Below are 17,988 nucleotides of genomic sequence, written 5' to 3' on the forward strand. Positions count from 1 at the left end.
GTAAACTGTCAATGGGGGGGGGGGGCTGACAATGATCTTATCTTTTGCTGCTTGGAAACAGATTTCCTGGGGATTGATATGGTCACAGGATGGATGAAGGGCAAAGGGAGGCAGCCTCTGAAGGCAGCGGTCGACACACCCTGAGACAGAGAGGGTATGAGGCAGGTGTCTGCGTGTGTTGGCAGGTAGGCGCCCGGCTTCACAATGTTTCCATTTTGTCCTCATTAGGTAACAATGAATGTGCGATTTCCCTAGTCACTAGAGTAGAGAAATCTACAAAGGTAATTTCTCAATATCCTTTGCGGGAGAGTTGGAGAAACAGAGGAGGTACAACTGCAGTGAGTTATAAAAAACAGCTTTTCGGTTTGAGCCATAAATTAGTTCAGGCAGACATTCTGAAGGGCAAATAGGGACTCTGTACTTTAAAGCTGACACATCTGTGGCCACTGGGCTGACAGGGATGCACCAGAGCCTCTGGTGTTCACCAGTGGGCTCGGAGCATACTTTTCAGAAGATTAGCACCAAACTTCTTCAGAGGTAAGTGTTACTTTTTTTTATCAAAATGTTTCATGTTACAGAAACAGTTCTAGGGTTCATCAGGCTAAGTGGGTGAAATGAGTTGGAGTTGTTTTGTTTTGTTTTTTTGTAGTCTCCCTTAAGAGAAAGTAGTTTGGAAGACTAATTCCTAATAAAACCAAAGTTGCCAACATGAATGAAATTGTATGAGCTGTGTGTGCATATATGTGTGTGCACGCATGTGTGTGTGTGTGTGTGTGTGTGTGTGTACTTTTTCAGGACCAGGTGGTAAGACAGTGGGAAATGAAGAAAAGGGATGTTCAGTCCATGAGCTTCTATATAACAGATGAGAAGCCATAAGAAATATTAGTGCCATTTGAACCAAAACTATATTTTCAGCCCAAGTTGTACTTTTTTAAAAAGATTTATTTATTTATGAGAGAGAAAGAGAGAGAGGTGGGGTAGGGGCAGAGGGACTCAGCCCTGCAACCAGAGCTCAACATGGAGCTCCATCTCACAACCCCAAGGTCACGACCTGAGCCAAAACCAAGAGTTAGACGCTTAACTGACTGAGTCACCCAACCACCCCCCCAGAGGTTATACTCTCATAATCACACCCTGTGTTTTTGTACTTTTTAGGTACTTTTGTCACTTTTTTAGGTACTTTCTAGCTAGCCTGAGAGCTCATAAGAACCACGTACATGTCCCAGTTTCCTGTAATAATGCTACCAACAAATTGTTTCCTGAAGGAACATTGGTTCTGTCTATGTGATACTTGAAGTATTTATTACAATTTTTATGTCAATATAGCAAAAATCAGACCAATTCGGGTTTAGTGATGGCTATCAACTTGTTTTCACTGTTCTGCAAATTATTTAATGTATAGCTAAGTTGAATTGTATTGATATCACAGTTGTTGTGGTCTTAATTATCTTAAAAGACCATTTATATTTTTCCATTGCTCTATGCTATTAAAATTTGAACCTTAAAAAAATAAATAAATAAAAATAAAATTTGAACCTCATTTCTTTTTTTTTTTTTAAGATTTTATTTATTCATTTGACAGACAGAGATCACAGAGAAGCAGGCAGAGAGAGAGGAGGAAGCAGGCTCCCCGCTGAGCAGAGAGCCCGATGCGGGGCTCGATCCCAGGACCTGGGATCATGACCTGAGCTGAAGGCAGAGGCTTTAACCCACTGAGCCACCCAGGTGCCCCTGAACCTCATTTCTCAACGTTTCATTTTATTGAGGAGATTGGGTCCATCAGTAAGAATGTGGAACAGATAAGACTTTCAATGCTGAGAGAAGGCACATTAGTTGGGGTCCTAGGTTGAAAGTCTCAAAATCTATTCTGAGTGTTCTGGGTGGATTTAAAAGTAAGGGATTGAGGGGCCCCTGGCTGTGTCAGTCAGTAGAACAGGCAACTCTTGATCTCGGGGTCGTGAGGTCAAGCCCCACGTTGGGCATAGAGATTACTGAAATAAATAAATCTTTAAAAAATAAGAATAAAAATTAGGGATTTATTTGAAAGCATGGGTGGGGCAACTCACGGAAGTGACAGAGAACAAGGCTTGAAGGACAGGTCAGGACAAAGGGATTCCCAGGCAGGGCTGGGCCACAGAAAATACAGGACTTCACAGGAACAGTTGAATCTGCTTGCCTCTGTGTAGCAAGACTGCCCTCTCTCGAATTCCCACTGAGAATGTCCAGGCAGCCAAAACCACGTCTCCTGCCCTCCCGCCTTGACGAAACTGCCCACGGTGCCGACTTCCCCATGAAAGGCGATCTCTGTGCTGACAGGAAATGCCTGGATGCCTCAGGGCCCAACCGGACAGACATGCTTCACAGTGACAGGAGAAGTCCTCGAAATGAAGCTCAGCGTTTGCACTAGAACCGAGGCAGGGAGTTCGCCCGTGGGCCCTCAGGGCTCCCGCTCTCCTCCCAGCCCACCCGAGGGCGAGGGAGGCGTCCCCTGAGCTGCTGCTTCCTCCCGGGCTTTCCCACAGAACCCCGAACTGCCAGATGGCTTCGTGGAGGGACCACACTCGTGTTTCTCCTTCTGCTATGGCTGCTGACTCATTCCAGCTTTTAAAATACCTCATTATCCAAGAACCTCCTTTCTAGAAAGGTCATACAAGTAATCTCAGGAGGCTACCTGTACTCGTCCAGCCACCTCGGGAGACCGAGTGCAACACAGAAAATCAGCCTCAGAATTACCACCTGGCAGGGTTGGCTACTGAGGTGAAGGTCTTTGTAAATGCGATTTTCTGTCAGTATTCGCTTCTTCTCTAGTGGCATTTACTAAATATCATTGACTGAAATTGACTAAACATAGCCATTTGACTTCATAAAGAAAGAGTCTCCTTAAAACTAAGGAGTGCCCTTTCCCTGGCATTTAATATATAAGAAAGATGCCTTAAAAAGAAAGCAGAGCTGCCTTAATTACTATTAGCATAGGAGGAATGCATTGATGGGCCTTCCTAGTAATGGGATTTTTTTTTAAGTCAAATATAAATAAACTTCAGCATATTCATGTGTATGTGATATGGGAGAACGAAGTCTTTTGTACTTTATTCAGGAAAAATTCTCCCAGGGCCCAAACAAAAGAACGTCACTGTGACAGCCTTGGGAGCCTTGGAATTGCTTTTATAGCTGAGAGTGGGCACAATGTCATGTAGGCTTTGGCAGTATTCTGTGCAAAATCTGGAAAATAACAACAAATATTCAACACTGATATTCTCAGTTGAGAAGAGCAATTAACAAATGCAGAAATTCCTTGCTGGCTTGCTTTTCTTTAGTCAAATATAAACATTTGTTAGAAGATACTTTGCCTTAACATTGTTCTCCCAGGAAATAAACAGATGCTTGAGACCCTCAGTGCTGTTTGAACCTCATACCATGTCATTAGGCCAGGCAACCAGATTTGGTCACAGAGTTTCACATGAGGGTGAGTATTGGCTAGTGAGTCAATGTGAACTTGGTTGGGGGGTGGTAGAGTGTCCCAGGGCTCTCCCTCTGCTCACATATGGTCCATGCTTTTATTGGAATGTATACAGTGGTGTCAAGGTATCCCCCCAAAGGGGGCCAGTTGGCAGATAACCATCATAGGCAATGTTTAGAGAATTCATAAAGATTTAAGTTCAGACTCTCAACCTTGTAGATGCGAAAGTTGATTTATCCACATCTAAGAAAGGATGAGTATTTTTGGAAGTGAAATTATCACCCTAACTAAGAACATAGAGAATATTGTATAGAACTAAGATGCCAAGTTATCAAATTATACTGAGATTTTTGCAGTACATGGGCTGAAATGTTAGCATTGTCAAGCCTAGTACAGTCTCTCCCATAGCTGGAATTATGAGATGCTGAATTATAATCAGAATCGTGTTTGGTGAGCAAAGAATCACAACAAGGGAAGTCAACTGGATAAATTTTTAGAAACGTGCCTCAGCCAAAACAGCTTAAGACAGTCCGCCTCACAGTAGGGATAATCTTGCCCAGAGGGGATAGCAAGGTTGAAGATACTAGGAATGTCCCCCGGACTTTGGACAGTTTCTGGGCTTGAACAGTCTATTGGCCTTTTACAAAGTCTTATGCAAGACCAGAAATCAATTTGTCATCCTAAGAGGATCCTCCATATCTGTTCTCTAACTCTGTGATTCACAGGGTTCAACATTCAATGTTCAAGACGGAAGTTTGTGGAGTAGGGAGCTGTCCCTGGTTCTGAACAACCATTAGCAACTCAGATCCTACTGAGTCTTAGCTAAATTTCTCCCTGGAATTTAAAACCTATGCTGCTGGGCGCCTGGGTGGCTCAGTGGGTTAAGCCGCTGCCTTCGGCTCAGGTCATGATCTCAGAGTCCTGGGATCGAGTCCCGCATCAGGCTCTCTGCTGAGCAGAGAGCCTGCTTCCCTCTCTCTCTCTCTCTGGCTGCCTCTCCGTCTACTTGTGATTTCTCTCTGTCAAATTAATAAAAAAAAAAAAAAAAAAAAATCTTTAAAAAAAAAAAAAAACCTATGCTGCTAACAACACTCAGCCACATTCAAGGAAGAGGGGGAGGGTAGACAAAAGTTCTATAAAAGGGTAAAATCCAAATGTTACACACAAAAACTGTATGCATTTTTTATGCACAGAAGTTTCATGAAGAAACTTTGGGAAATGCAAAGAGATATAGAAAGAAAAATAACAATAAGTGCTGTTTTTGCTGCTCTCTAACTTCATGATAGAGAAAGAAGGCAACAAAGCAAATATACAGAGGCCCTAATACACATACATAATATTATAGAGCAAAGCCTGTCATCAGAAAACAGAAACACTGAATTTTTATATATATGATACTTTTATAAGATTGAACACATTAGACATTCCCCACCAACAAGAAAAGTATGAACAAAGTAAAGAAGGTAGAAGTGCTTCAGATGACATTATTTGATCATAATGCAATAAAGCTATAAATTACAACACGAGAATTTAAAAGCTCTCTCAAGGGGTGCGTGGGTGGCTCGGTGGGTTAAAGCCTCTGCCTTCAGCTCAGGTCATGATCCCAGGGTCCTGAGATCGAGCCCCATGTTGGGCTCTCTGCTCAGTGGGGAGTCTGCTTCCTCCCCTCTCTCTCTGCCTGCCTCTCTGCCTGTTTGTGATCTCTCTCAAATAAATAAAATCTTTAAAAATAAATAAATAAACATAAATAAAATCTCTCTCAAATTACTCTTATGTCAAAAAGAAATCAAAATAAAATTTACAGACTCTATAGAAAATAGTGACAATAAAAGACTACATATGAAAAATAGTTATAGTAGAATGAAAATAAACATGTTAAGTGTTAATTAAAAAATTAGTAAAGGATACCTACTCTGAAGGATGCAGAAATAAAGCATTAATAAATATGAAAGCAGAAATCAATACATAAATAACAAAAACATATTTTAAGTAATAAAGTATGACATCTTGTCAGGAGAAAGGAAAATTTTGAATTAAGGGAGGGATGGGATGATTGGGGCAGAGAAGAAAGAAAACAGCTCAATGAACAAAGACAGTTGGAGAAGCAAAGGCAGAGGTCAAATGTGTGTGTGTGTGTGTGTGTGTGTGTGTTCAGATTGCCGTCTTTCAAATGACGGCAGTTCCTTGTAAATTATTTTGCTCTCCATGGAAGTGTGAGGAGCAGTTCTCTTTTCTACTCCCCTTCCCTCCCATACACACATACACACACACACCCCACACACACACTCAGACTCATGCTCATACACACACACACAGAGGCAGAGAAAGAGAGACAGAGGGAGAATTCATACCCCTCTCATTCTATATTTATATCTCAAATGGTATTTGTATTTCCTTTATTTCTTTTTAGGATAGCTCCCATTTCTCTGCTGTATACAAAGCTGCAAATTATCAGATGCTTATCGTGGGCCAAGTGGGACATGACAGCTTTTCAGACATTTTTGCTAAACTCACACCAGAATTTTCAGGCATTATGCCCATCTTATAGATGAAGAAATTGAAGCTCATAAAGTTTAAGTGTTTTTCCAAAGTCACATAGTTAGTAATTCAAATCTAATTCTATCTACACCGAAGTCAATTTTTCGTGATGATACTATACTGCCTCTCTATGGCTAGAGGTAGAGAGCACATATCACATACTAATAGAATTTGTACACAGAAAACTGTTGGGAAGGAAGGCTAAGATGATTAATAAAATCAATATCCAAATGATCTCAGCGATCTGAAATGACTGACTGACACTAACATGAAGAGCTCCCTTGAGTTTAAGTTCAAAGTACTATATTTAGGGAGTTAAAAAAATAGTTTTACATATACTGGATCCAGAAGATCTGGTCTGATGCAGTTCATTTGTAAAATTCCTCAGCATTTTAGGACCTGTATGCTTCTTATACGAGTCCATGTCCCAGCAGGAAATGGCAGTACTGTCAAAGAGTTTAACTAAGAAGAGTTTAATGGAGGAAGCGTCATGGCAGCCAACTAGTAATGGTGAGTCACCCAGGCACTGGCATCATGGCTTCCATGTCTTCCCAACAGGAGCAGAGACTATAGGTAGAAAGACACCTTTTTTTTTTTTTTTTAATGGTTCAGTACCTTTAGCTCTTACCTTCAGAACTCATGCTGGGGACTCCCATTGGCCAAACCCAGCCAGAAGCTAGAAAGCAAGGCAACCCAAGGGAGAGCTGTGTTCCTTAGAGATTAGTCTCCTAATCTTTCAGGGAGGACAAAGCTGGGAAACTGATCTGGCAGGGAAGCAAACAGAAAATAATCAGCACATTCGTGCTCATCCAACAGAGTGATGCAGCTACTAAAAAAAAAAAAAAAAAAACAAAACGAACCCGATCTCAAGTCTATTAATATATATTCTAGGTCTTGAGCATCAAAGATCTCAGCCCTACACAAATCCAGTATGCACCTGGAGATCATGCTCCATCCGAGTGCCTCCCAGAGAAGGAAGTGTACCCAAGAGGTGCATCCCAAAAAAGCAGGGATGTCAAGCCTTACAAAACCTAGGGCATTTGCCATCCTGGATAAACACTCCAGGATGACAAGCTGATATTAGACACATGCGAGAGAGTTATCAGGAGGCAGAAATTAGCTCAACATAAGCAATACATTCCTCACCTCTAGACCTCTCTATCAGCGACGTGGAGTACGCCTCCAAGAGTATCCCTCCCTCCCTCATCGCTTTTGGAACTCAGTCATAGCCGAGGCTGCCACCTGCCGTTGGGGCCACTGCAGAAGCTATTTCTGTGCTTGACAGAACATTTCCTCCCTCCTCTCAGACTCACACTCAGCAACCTAATGCTGTTCACTGAGCCCACAACCCAGTCCTACTTAAACAAATGATTGTCCTTCCTGCAAACGACCATGTAGGCAAGACCCAAGATCCTGAATTTGTTCAGATATCTTCCCTGCTACTGACAGAGGTGTTAAAACTGTCATACTTCTGAACGGTGCCACTTCTGAAAGAGGCAAATATCCTGAAGCTCAGAATGCTTCCACATCCTATCCAAACAATAAAATATTCATCAAAAAAGAGCAGTTCTCCACTTAATTTTAGGCCTCATCTTACACTTCCTTTCTTGGCCATATGACACCCAGAATAGCTTGCTTTCTTTTTTAAGACTGATTGATTGATTGACTCTCTGATTGATTTGAGAGAGAGAGAGAGCATGAGCAGGTGGGAGAGGCAGAGGGAGAGAGAGAGAAGCAGACTCCCCACTGAGCAAAGAGCCCCATGTAGGACTTGATCCCAGGACTCTGGAATCATGACCTGAGCCAAAGGCAGACATTTAACAGACTGAGCCACCCAGGAGCCCCAGAATAGCTCTTTCTAATAGAAAGAATAAAAGCTTGTTGAAAGCATGGGATCCCCAGATAGAGGAGCAAATGTCTGATTCTGCAAGACCTTCAAGAGAAAATGCTATCATAATAACAGAAATAACTGTTCCTAATCCATTCAATAAGAAAAGAATATGAAACAATATATGTACCTATATATGTGTGTGTATTATATACATATATTAATATGCACACACACTTTGTGCATATACGGTCTAGACACTTGAATGTATACATGTACACGAAGAAAATTATGCTTATCTCTGGGTAGTAGATTTAGAGTTGCCTTCTGTTTTCTTCTTTTTGCTTACCATATTCTCTACAATAAGGGTGGATTTTTAAAAAAGATTTTATGTATTTATTTGACAGAGAAAGAGAGAGATCACAAGTAGGCAGATAGACAGGCAGAGAGAGAGGAGGAAGCAGGCCCCCTGCTGAGCAGAGAGCCCGATGCGGGGCTCGATCCCAGGACCCTGAGATCACAACCTGAGCTGAAGGCAGAGGCTTAACCCACTGAGCCACCCAGGTGCCCAAATATAATAAGGGTGCATTTTTAACCAGGAAAAGGCATTTCTGTTGTGTTCTTTTCTTCTTTCAGAGCAAGAAGGGCTACGAAACTATGTGGGTAGGTAGACTTCTAGAAACCTGACTACTTTGGAAGGTTGACATAGCTCTACTTTTGCCATAGTTTGGCTTCTGACTTGGAGGCTACATAAAAACCAGCTCTGAAGCCTGGCTTGGGTGTGCCATTTCACTGTGAAAGTAGTTTCATGGATCATGAACCACAGAAGTGATTTCAGCCCTGTAGAGCCCGAAAGCCAGAAAGCCCACGCAGTCCAAACAGAAGATGGAAAAGAAAGAGCAGATCACAGAAAGCAGTGGCCTTTAGAAAACACCCGGTTAATTACCTTGTGAGATTAAGCTGAACTCTACTCAGCTCCCCAAGCTCCCTTATGTAATTGTAACTTAAAATGACTTGTTTTATTGAAGCCCAAAGGTCCTCCAGTGACGTGCCAAGGGCAGAGTGGAGCGTGATCAGCTCCCGTGGAAGCAAGAGGGCAGTGTCTCTGGAGAATTTAGAAATAGTAATAAAACTGAGTAAAACTGTGTCTGCATTTCAAAAATCACTATCAGCAATGTCACCCTTCCCTTGGAACGTCACTGAGGACTTTACAACTGTCCCAGTGAAGGATTCATGGATGGGACAGAGGAGTTTCTTCTCCTGCCTTGAAGAAAATAACCTTTTAGAATTTTTGGTATGTATCTCCCTTCCTCTCTTGCTTCCTTTCTTAACTCCTTTTCTTTCTTTCTGTTTATTGCGGGGTGGGATGGGGTAGTGTGGCCCAGAGAGGACTGGGGAAGAGCAGAGAAGACAGGAATTCCTTCACATAGAAATAGTGTCAATGAGTCACCTGTGTCCCAAAACCCTATCAAGGGACAGATGTCAAGATTGGATGATTTCTGTTGATTTGCTTTCATTAGAACAACATTCCATCTCTCTCTCTTTTTAAAAAGATTTTATTTATTTTAATTGAGAAAGAGAGAGAGCTTGTGCAAGAGAGAGCATGAGCAGTAGCGGGGGTGGGGGATTTGGGCGGGGCAGTGGGAGAAGCAGACTCCCCGCTGAGCAGGGAGTCCTATGTGGGGCTCCATCCCAGGACCCTGAGATCATGACCTGAACTGAAGGCAGAGGCTTAACCCACTGAGCCCCCCAGGCGCCCCTAGAAAAACATCCCACCTTAACTGGATTGTAAGGTCATATTGTCTTTTCTTCATTTAGTAGCAACATTTGCCCCCAAATTTCCTTAGTTCTTTGAAGAACTAAACTTTTTTTCTTCTTTTCTTCACTCCTACAATTATATGGAGCTTTTCTGTAAGTGTTAGGGTTTGTTCACCCAAGGATACTTTTTAGATGAATTTTCTTATATACTATATATTACTTTCCAGGCCAGGTGTAGTATAATATTTTTATGCCATGTGCTGTTAGAATTACCACCTTAGTCTTTGCTTTCTGCATTACATCTCTGATTGTGTATGGTTAATATGCATATAAATTTCATGGGGATTGAAATACCTTAATAATATATACTCTCCATTTTTATTCATATGATATTTTTAGTTTTGAAATTCTTTTCAGGTTGTTGAATCCCAAGTACTGAGGAAACATCCAAAGGAGCAATTCTATTCTTATAATCTTATTGTTCTAGTTCAACTGGATTTATCTCATCTAAACCACAATGCAATTGAGACAGAAAGGAATCATTCTGATTTATAGACTTGTATGAACTCCAGAATTCTGATGATGTACACATAGCAGTGGGAAAGACCAGGGCATTAAAAAATGCTAGAACATGAGGTCCTTTTTTACCTGGTTTTAACTCATTTTAAAAATCAACTTTTATAGCATTGTTTCTCTCAGTGTTCCTTGTAGATAATAAATGATGTTCTCCCCAGGGTCAAATGTATAATCAGGTAATCAAGGGAAGTGCTATAGAGAGGTACAAGTCACGTCGGCTCCAAGGCAACTGAGCTGACAGGAAAACCAGTAATACAGTGGAACCATATGTTTTCAACAAAGTTATTTTGTAAAGTTTTGTTTTGGTGAATTTTTATTGGCATAGTGACTGATAATGTAAATAACCAAAGCCTCAAAGTTATCCCAGAGAGAGTTTCAAAAATAATCTCCCTTTTGATACCACTCTATTCCTTGACAGACACATGTACAGGTCCCCTCTAATAATAAAAATAGTATTCTTATAAAATTAATAAATACCATTTATTGGGCACATAATACATGCCAGACATTGTACTGAGCACGTTTTATATGCCGTCACATTTAATTCCCACAGTAATTCTGGGAGGTAAGCATTATTGAGCGATTTAAAAGATGAGGAAAATGAGCTATTTTTATCCATGAGAACATACTTCAATAATGACAGGAGTTCTTTTATTCATTTTCTACACTTAATAATACCTCCTTATAAAGGCATTCTTTCATTATCAATAGACAACCATGCAGACATTTCAAGTGACTTTCCCAAATGTTACAAAGCAGATCCCTTACACTTCCTTACCTCTTATCCAGTCCTTCAAGTACTCACAGGATACTGTTTATTTGAAAAAAATGTATAACTATTTAAAAAAAGCTTTGGATAGAGTGCCTTAAAGTTGTGATTGATATACATATCTCCTATCTGCATGAATGTCACTGAGAAATCATGCTCCACAATAGACCAAGAAACCCTCAGAAGAATTTTTCTGTCCTAAGCCACAGTGGCAAAGGCTGCTGGTTGATGCCAATATCCACTCTCTCCATGTTTCTTGCTAACAGAACCCTGATCTTAGCTAGGCACCAGACACCTGGAATAAAAAGCTAATTTTCTAGGATCCCTTGTAGTTAGGCAAAGCCCTTGGAATAAGTTCTGCCTAATGGTATAGAAATATTGCAAGGGAATCCTATGACCTCTCCGTCAGGGATCGGACTCACCGAGGGGGTCATTGTTAATGGCGGCACAGGTTACGAGCCACTGAATAAAATACAGGTTTGTGACACTATAGTAATATAAATAATAACTGAAAATATTGAGATTGGGGGGGGGTGAGATATTTACATAGCCTGAATATAGCTGCCCGCAGGGGTGCCTGGGTGGCTCAGTGGGTTAAAGCCTCTGCCTTCAGAACAGGTCATGATCTCAGGGTTGTGGGATCAAGCCCTGCATTGGGCTCTCTGCTCAGTGGGGAGTCTGCTTCCCCCGCCCTCTCTGCCTGCCTCTGTTTACTTGTGATTGCTCCCTGTCAAATAAACAAACAAAATCTTAAAAAAAAAAAAAGATAGCTGCCCACAAATTACAAATTAACTACAAAAGGGAAAAACACAGCTTAATGGGTGAGAAACTGGAAGAACTACTTCAGTCCAAACTGCTCTAGTCATCCTGAAGACAGCAAGTCAAAATCATGAGCCAACCAACAGGATCCAATGAGAAAAGAAAGCATTGCTTCCGTGACATTCTTGTCAAAGGTTCAGAACATGAGTCTAACAATGAGGGAACATTAGACAAAGCCAAACCAAGGACAGTCTACAAAACAATGCCGGTAATCAAAGTATCAAGGTCATGAAATCCAAGAAAAAACCCGAACGGACAGGAAGTTCTCGTAGGCTACTTGAAGAGACATGGAATTTATATGCATAATCCCTCATCTTTATGGGGACATTGCTGGCACTGTTGATAAAACTTGAATGGAATCTGAAGATCAGATGGTAGGTAGTAAACAGAAGGTCTTCCCCTGGGCTTGGTGGTTGCACTGTGGTTTTGCAGAATGTCTTTTTTGCGGGAAATGCATACCAAACTCTCCAAGGGTCATAGGATATCTTATCAGCAGTTACCCTACAAGGCTCCGAAAAAAGGTCTTTGTAGTGTTACTGCAACTTCCTGTACATTTGTGACTATTTCTCAAAAAAGGAGATTTTCCAAAATAAGTGAAAGATACCAAACCACAGATTTGAAAAGTGCTGTAACACGCAAGCGTGGTAAGGATATAAAAAAAACTGTACTCACTGGGGCACCTGGATGGCTCAGTGAGTTTGGCCTCTGGCTTCGGCTCGGGTCATGATCTCAGGGTCCTGGTATTGAGCCCCGCGTTGGGCTCTCTGCTCAGTGGGGAGCATGCTTCCCTCTCTCTCTCTGTCAAATAAACAAATAAAATCTTACAAAAAAAAAAAAAAAAAAAAACCTGTACTCAGGTACATCCTAATAAAACCTGACCTCACCGTTGCCTTCTAGCTCCCAGCAGTAGGTCTCATTCTCACCATCCCCACACCCACTAACAGGAATTTCCAAATGTCTTTTCATCTTGGAGGTATAAATGCCTTGAGACATTTCACTTTATTGAGAGGAAAAGGTCCTTCCCCTTTCCTTCCAAAGCTTTCCTCTTTTGCTGTTTCAGGAACTTTGACGAACGAGACTTCCATATTAGTCAGGGTACTTCCAAGCCCACAGCCCAGAGGTCCAGACAACTCGATCACAAAAATGCATGGTAGATGTCCAAAGGCTGGAGAGTCTGCAATATTTCTACTTTTTGAACTCCCAGTGATATAGAGCTGCATCAAATCCAATTCCATTCCTCATCAAGGGTTTTTTCCCTCACCTTGAGTTAAAGAAAATATCAGACCTTTACAACCCTGTTGTTAGATTTCAGTATGTTGTTGCCCCCAGAAGCAAATTCTTAGGTAAGACAAAGACACAGCCCTCAAAGGCAAGTCATAATTTTTCAGATATAGGTAGGGGAATTGTTTATGGTGGTTTGCCCAGGACAGTCCTCATTTACACCTGTTGTCCCAGCACCAGCTTTCACTCTCAAAGTGGCCCCAGTTTGGACTATAGATTACACGGTCACTGGGAACAGTGTAGATTAAAACAAACGTGGAGGGAAAAAATCGGTATTTGGTAGATACTTAATATCTGACGTTCTTTGTTTAGGTGGTTGGCTAGATGTTGTTATCTTGATTTCCCAGGATCTGAAACCCATTTATGTTTAGGAAACCCACCATTGTGGAAGTCTTGGAGCAAGACAGGGCATAGGCAGGCACTTGGGATTATGCTCTAAGCTTGGTAAGTTACAGAATATCTTTGCCAGAACTTGGAATCAGAAGCAAATGACAAGGCAGCATTATCAGACCTTACTCGGGCAATAAGTGAGGCAACCTCTAGAGACTACTGTCCAGAGCAGTGGGGGGCAGCTGGCAGTGCCCAGGCCCTCTGGTGGTGTCGGTGTCCTTGCATCGTGATCTGTCTGTGGTGTCAACTACTTTAATTTTCCTTAGTTCTTAGATAGGCATTTTCAACCTTGATTCTCCAACTTTTCTATTAATTCCAAGAGCTAGCTACTTGAGCTAGCTAACTTTTTCTAATTCCTTTTTTCCTGTTGCTGACAAGACTTGGCTTCTACTATGTATAACCAAGAAAGTAAGTACAATCAGCATACAATGCTAAACAGAATTTATACTTTTTTTTTTTTTTAAAGGACGTCTGTCTCAAAGGTGAATCAAATTCCCCTGTTTGGGCTCAGAACGCTGATAGAAACTTTCAAAAGACAGTCACCTGGATTCATTCTTTCTTTCTTTCTTTTTTTTTTTTTTTTAGAGAGAGAGGTGGGGGGCAGAGGGAGAGAGAGAGAGAATCTTAGGAACGTTCCATGCACAGTCCAGAATCTGATGTTGGGTTTGATCTCATGACCCTGAGATCATGACCTGAGCCAAACTCAAGAGTCAGATGCTTAACCAACCCAGCCACCCAGGGGCCCCTGCAGTCACCTGGACTATAAAAAATATCTCCTTCTCAGTGAAGCACCTGATTTCACAAAGAACATTCTGAGAATTGCTGGTAGCTGCCATGGATCAACCACAGAGGGGTTTCTGCTCAGGACAGAATCAACCTGCTTTGTCATTTGATTTCATAAATTTCATCCTGCATGCTTGAATCTCTTCTAAATCATCCATAGAAAAAGGGAACAAATATTTCCCTTTGAGAGGATAAAAAGCACAACCCTCCTCTCCAGCCTACATACACACACACACACACACACACACACACACACACACGCACACGCACACGCACATGGACAGGAAATTTTTTTTAGAAGATATTTTGACTTCTGGAAGATATTACAGTTAGTTCGTTTGCTCAGGCAGATTTTAATATTTCTTTGAGCTGCAGTTATTTTCCTAGGCAACTGTACACCATCTCCATGGAACTTGGAAGTGTCAGAAGGGCAAAGGGCTTTGCCTTCAAATCAAAAACTGACCCTACTCTACTAAGAAATTCTCTAAGTCCAGCAAAAATAGGGCAGACATTCTTTCTGAGACGACCTTGCTTCCCTACCAAAGACTTACCCTGAAAGCTCTAAATGAAAGTTCTGAGACCAACTGGCCAGCATAGCCCACTTGGTTAATCAAATTCCTGTCTTTGCACTTGTTCTGGGGCTACTGAAGGCACACTGAGTGTTTCTCCCTTGCCCATCACCAAAGAAACCTAAGTTCACTTTGAAATAGGGAACCCAGCCATGTTTGGATGTTGGTGACATTCTGGCAACTCTGAAGACTGGGCCCTTTCTCCTCATTTTATTTAGGTTTATTCTCCTGCCCAGGTCCTCAGGCCATCCCCACTGGCAGCCCATTAAGGCTCATTTGCAGGGCTCCGTCTCAACTTTAGTCAGACAGCCCCGTGGGGTTGCACTGTCTCCTGCCAGTCCCGCGGACAGCTCATCTAGGAGGTAGCTGCTTCTTGTATCTGGATTCCAGAATGCATATGGAACATTTTCTTCCTCCTTTCCACTCTTCTATCCCTTCTTGTCTGATCAAAATAGATCAAACTGAGAAGGAGGGAAGACAAGGGAATGCAATCATACCCTTCAGACTTCACTAGGTGTCAGATTTCTTTATGGCTATATGATCGTATATAACAATATTACATTTATTTAGCAACTAGTCCCTTCCAAGCCCTCTACAAAGTGACCTGTGGGTGTTAGGAGATGTAATTCAATCCTCGTAACAACTCTATAGTATAGATACATTTCATAAATATTATTGTTATCATCTAATTTCAGGGAAACTGATGCAGAGAGAAGTTAAATCACTTCTACATTTTCATAAAAGGCAGTTAAGTCCCTGAAATTCTTGTTCTCACCCTCCCCAGGCTCCTCCGCAGGACCACCACACCATGTGATTAAACACTGTAAGTGGGTTGGTGCAAAGTGCCACGAAGCATCAAGGACCCTGAAAGACACAGAAAAATGCCCCCCCCCGCCCACCGAACCATGTCGGTGTCCTAATCCCCAGAATCTGTGAATGTATAAGGTCACATGGTGAAAGAAAATTAAAGTCCCAGATGTAATAACGTTTGCTAGTCAGCTGACCTTCAAGTAGGGAGATGATCCTGGGTTGTCTGAGCAGGTCTGATCTAAGCACAGTGGTCCTCTAAAGAGGGAGAAGGGAAGAGGAAGTTCAGGGTCAGAGGAAAATTTTGAGTTGGTCCCTGACGGGCTTTGCAGAGGGAGGAGGGGAGCCACGTGGCAAGGGGTGTTGGTAGCCTCTAGAAGCTGACAGAGTCAAGAAACAGATTCTCCCCCAGGGCCTCCAGAAAGAATCCAGCCTGCCAACAACTTGCTTTTAGCTCAGTGAGACTTTCTCTGACTTGTGACCTCCAGCGCCATAAGACACTGAATTTGCATTGCATTAAGCCACGAAGTTTGTGATCATTTATTATGGTCATGATAGAAAACCCATACAGATGCCCTGCCTGGATGATCAGAAGCAGGTGGAGATGGTGTCTGAGCAAAGCTGGCAAAATGTGGGGCAGCTCTCTGGGCAAGAGAGCAGTGCGGAGAAGGGGATTCTCAGCAGAGAGGACAAACACCAAGGCTCAGAGCATGACACAGCATGTGGGCAGGGGACAGCAGGTGTCCTAGGAAGGTTGGCGCAGGGCAGGAGTTCAGAGTAGCAGAGAAGACTCCAGAGGGACCTGGTGTGCAGAACAAAGAGTGAAGATTTTATCTTGCAGAGAAGGAAAACTGTTACGGGATTTCTAATAGAGACAAATTTTTATTTCAGAAAGAACACTCTGATTACATTATTTAGCAACAACACTCATCAGCTATGCGATGAATATGGAGAATGAGCTGGAGGAGGGATAGCATAGAGACTAGGAGAAAAACTCATCATCTAAGCAAGAGATTATAAAGGACAGAGACAGGAAAGCTGGAGGGCATAGCAGATTTGAAAGATACTTAGAAGGTAGAGTTAATGATTTGTTTGAGGATTTGTTTGATGTCAACAAGCGTCATGGCTTCAGAGATTAAAAGGATGCTACTATTTGCCAAGACAAGAAAGAAAGAAAGAAAGAAAGAAAGAAAGAAAGAAAGAAAGAAAGGAAAGAAAGAAAGAAAGAAAGAAAGAAAGAAAGAAAGAAAGAAAAGAAAAAGGACAACTACCTACATTGGAAGAGGGAAGCTGTTTTGTTTTCAAACAAATAATAATGACAATTACAATATATTAAGTGCCTATTGTGTGCCAGTTCTGTATGTACATTACCTCTTGTAATACTCATACTAACACTGTTCTTATTATTTTCATTTGTCAGATGGAGAAAATGAGGCTCAGACTGGTTAGAAAGAACTTTTCTATGGTCACAGAGCTAACTGTTTGAACCATGACTCTGCTCGGGTATAAGAACAAAGATTTTCTTAGAATAAACCAACATTTTCTCCATCCACTCCACCATTCTGCCATGTGGTATGGGACGTGCTAACGAGCAAAGGGGCTTCACGATGATTGAAAATTCAAGTCTGCAAGTCTCCTTTCAGGACTAGGTATTTAAAGAAATTGGCTCTCATCAGCACAGAGGCTGCATGGCTGAAATGGCGTAGATTAAGAAGGAAGGAGACTGGGGTGCCTGGGTGGCTCAGTGGGTTAAGCCTCTACCTTCAGCTCAGGTCATGGTCTCTGGGTCCTGAGATCAAGCCCCGCATCATGCTCTCTGCTCAGCAGGGAGCCTGCTTCCCCCTCTCTCTCCGCCTGCCTCTCTGCCTACTTGTGATCTCTCTCTCTGTCAAATAAATAAATAGAATCTTTAAAAAAAGAAGAAGAAGAAGGAAGGAGACCTTGGGAGGACACCCTGTTGAAGGGATGGGCTGAGGAATGAAAGACAGGGCGAGTGACAAAGGTGTGCCAGAGATCCAGGATGAGACACAAGACGGAATAATGTCACAGAGCCGAAGGGACATGTCAGCTACAGCAAGCCCTCATGAGTATGTGCTGGTCAAATAGAATTAAATACAGAATCTTTCCCAAGCCAGAATTCCTCTTCTCAAAGGCAATAGAGAAAGAAAATGGGTTTTTGTTGAGGAAGAGCCAAGCCAGAATGTGAGGCACCTTACTGGCAGTCTGCTTGGAGATCGCCAAGACGGACAGAAACCTCACTCTCGTATACAGATAGGGAGGTACGGCCTGTTACATCATGTGCTTAAGATAAGCAATAACTACTCCTCAAGTAAGACAGCCGACGGCTCCACTGTCACACGCGGTTCATCCCAGCTGTACTTAGCCGTTAAGGGAGCCACCCGTGTTAGCTGAT

The 17,988-nt window shown here is 42.1% G+C and overlaps 1 long non-coding RNA gene across 1 annotated transcript; it reads left to right on the forward strand.

The window, feature by feature from the left end:
• The first annotated feature begins 315 nt into the window (after nucleotides 1-315).
• On the forward strand, nucleotides 316-17,133 carry LOC116576581. The gene is made up of 3 exons (XR_004280211.1): nucleotides 316-537; nucleotides 3,367-3,463; nucleotides 16,996-17,133. It is a non-coding gene; the product is annotated as an uncharacterized LOC116576581 (long non-coding RNA).
• The last annotated feature ends 855 nt before the right edge of the window (nucleotides 17,134-17,988 follow it).

This window comes from Mustela erminea, chromosome 17 (assembly GCF_009829155.1).
Source record: "Mustela erminea isolate mMusErm1 chromosome 17, mMusErm1.Pri, whole genome shotgun sequence".
NCBI lineage: Eukaryota > Metazoa > Chordata > Mammalia > Carnivora > Mustelidae > Mustela > Mustela erminea.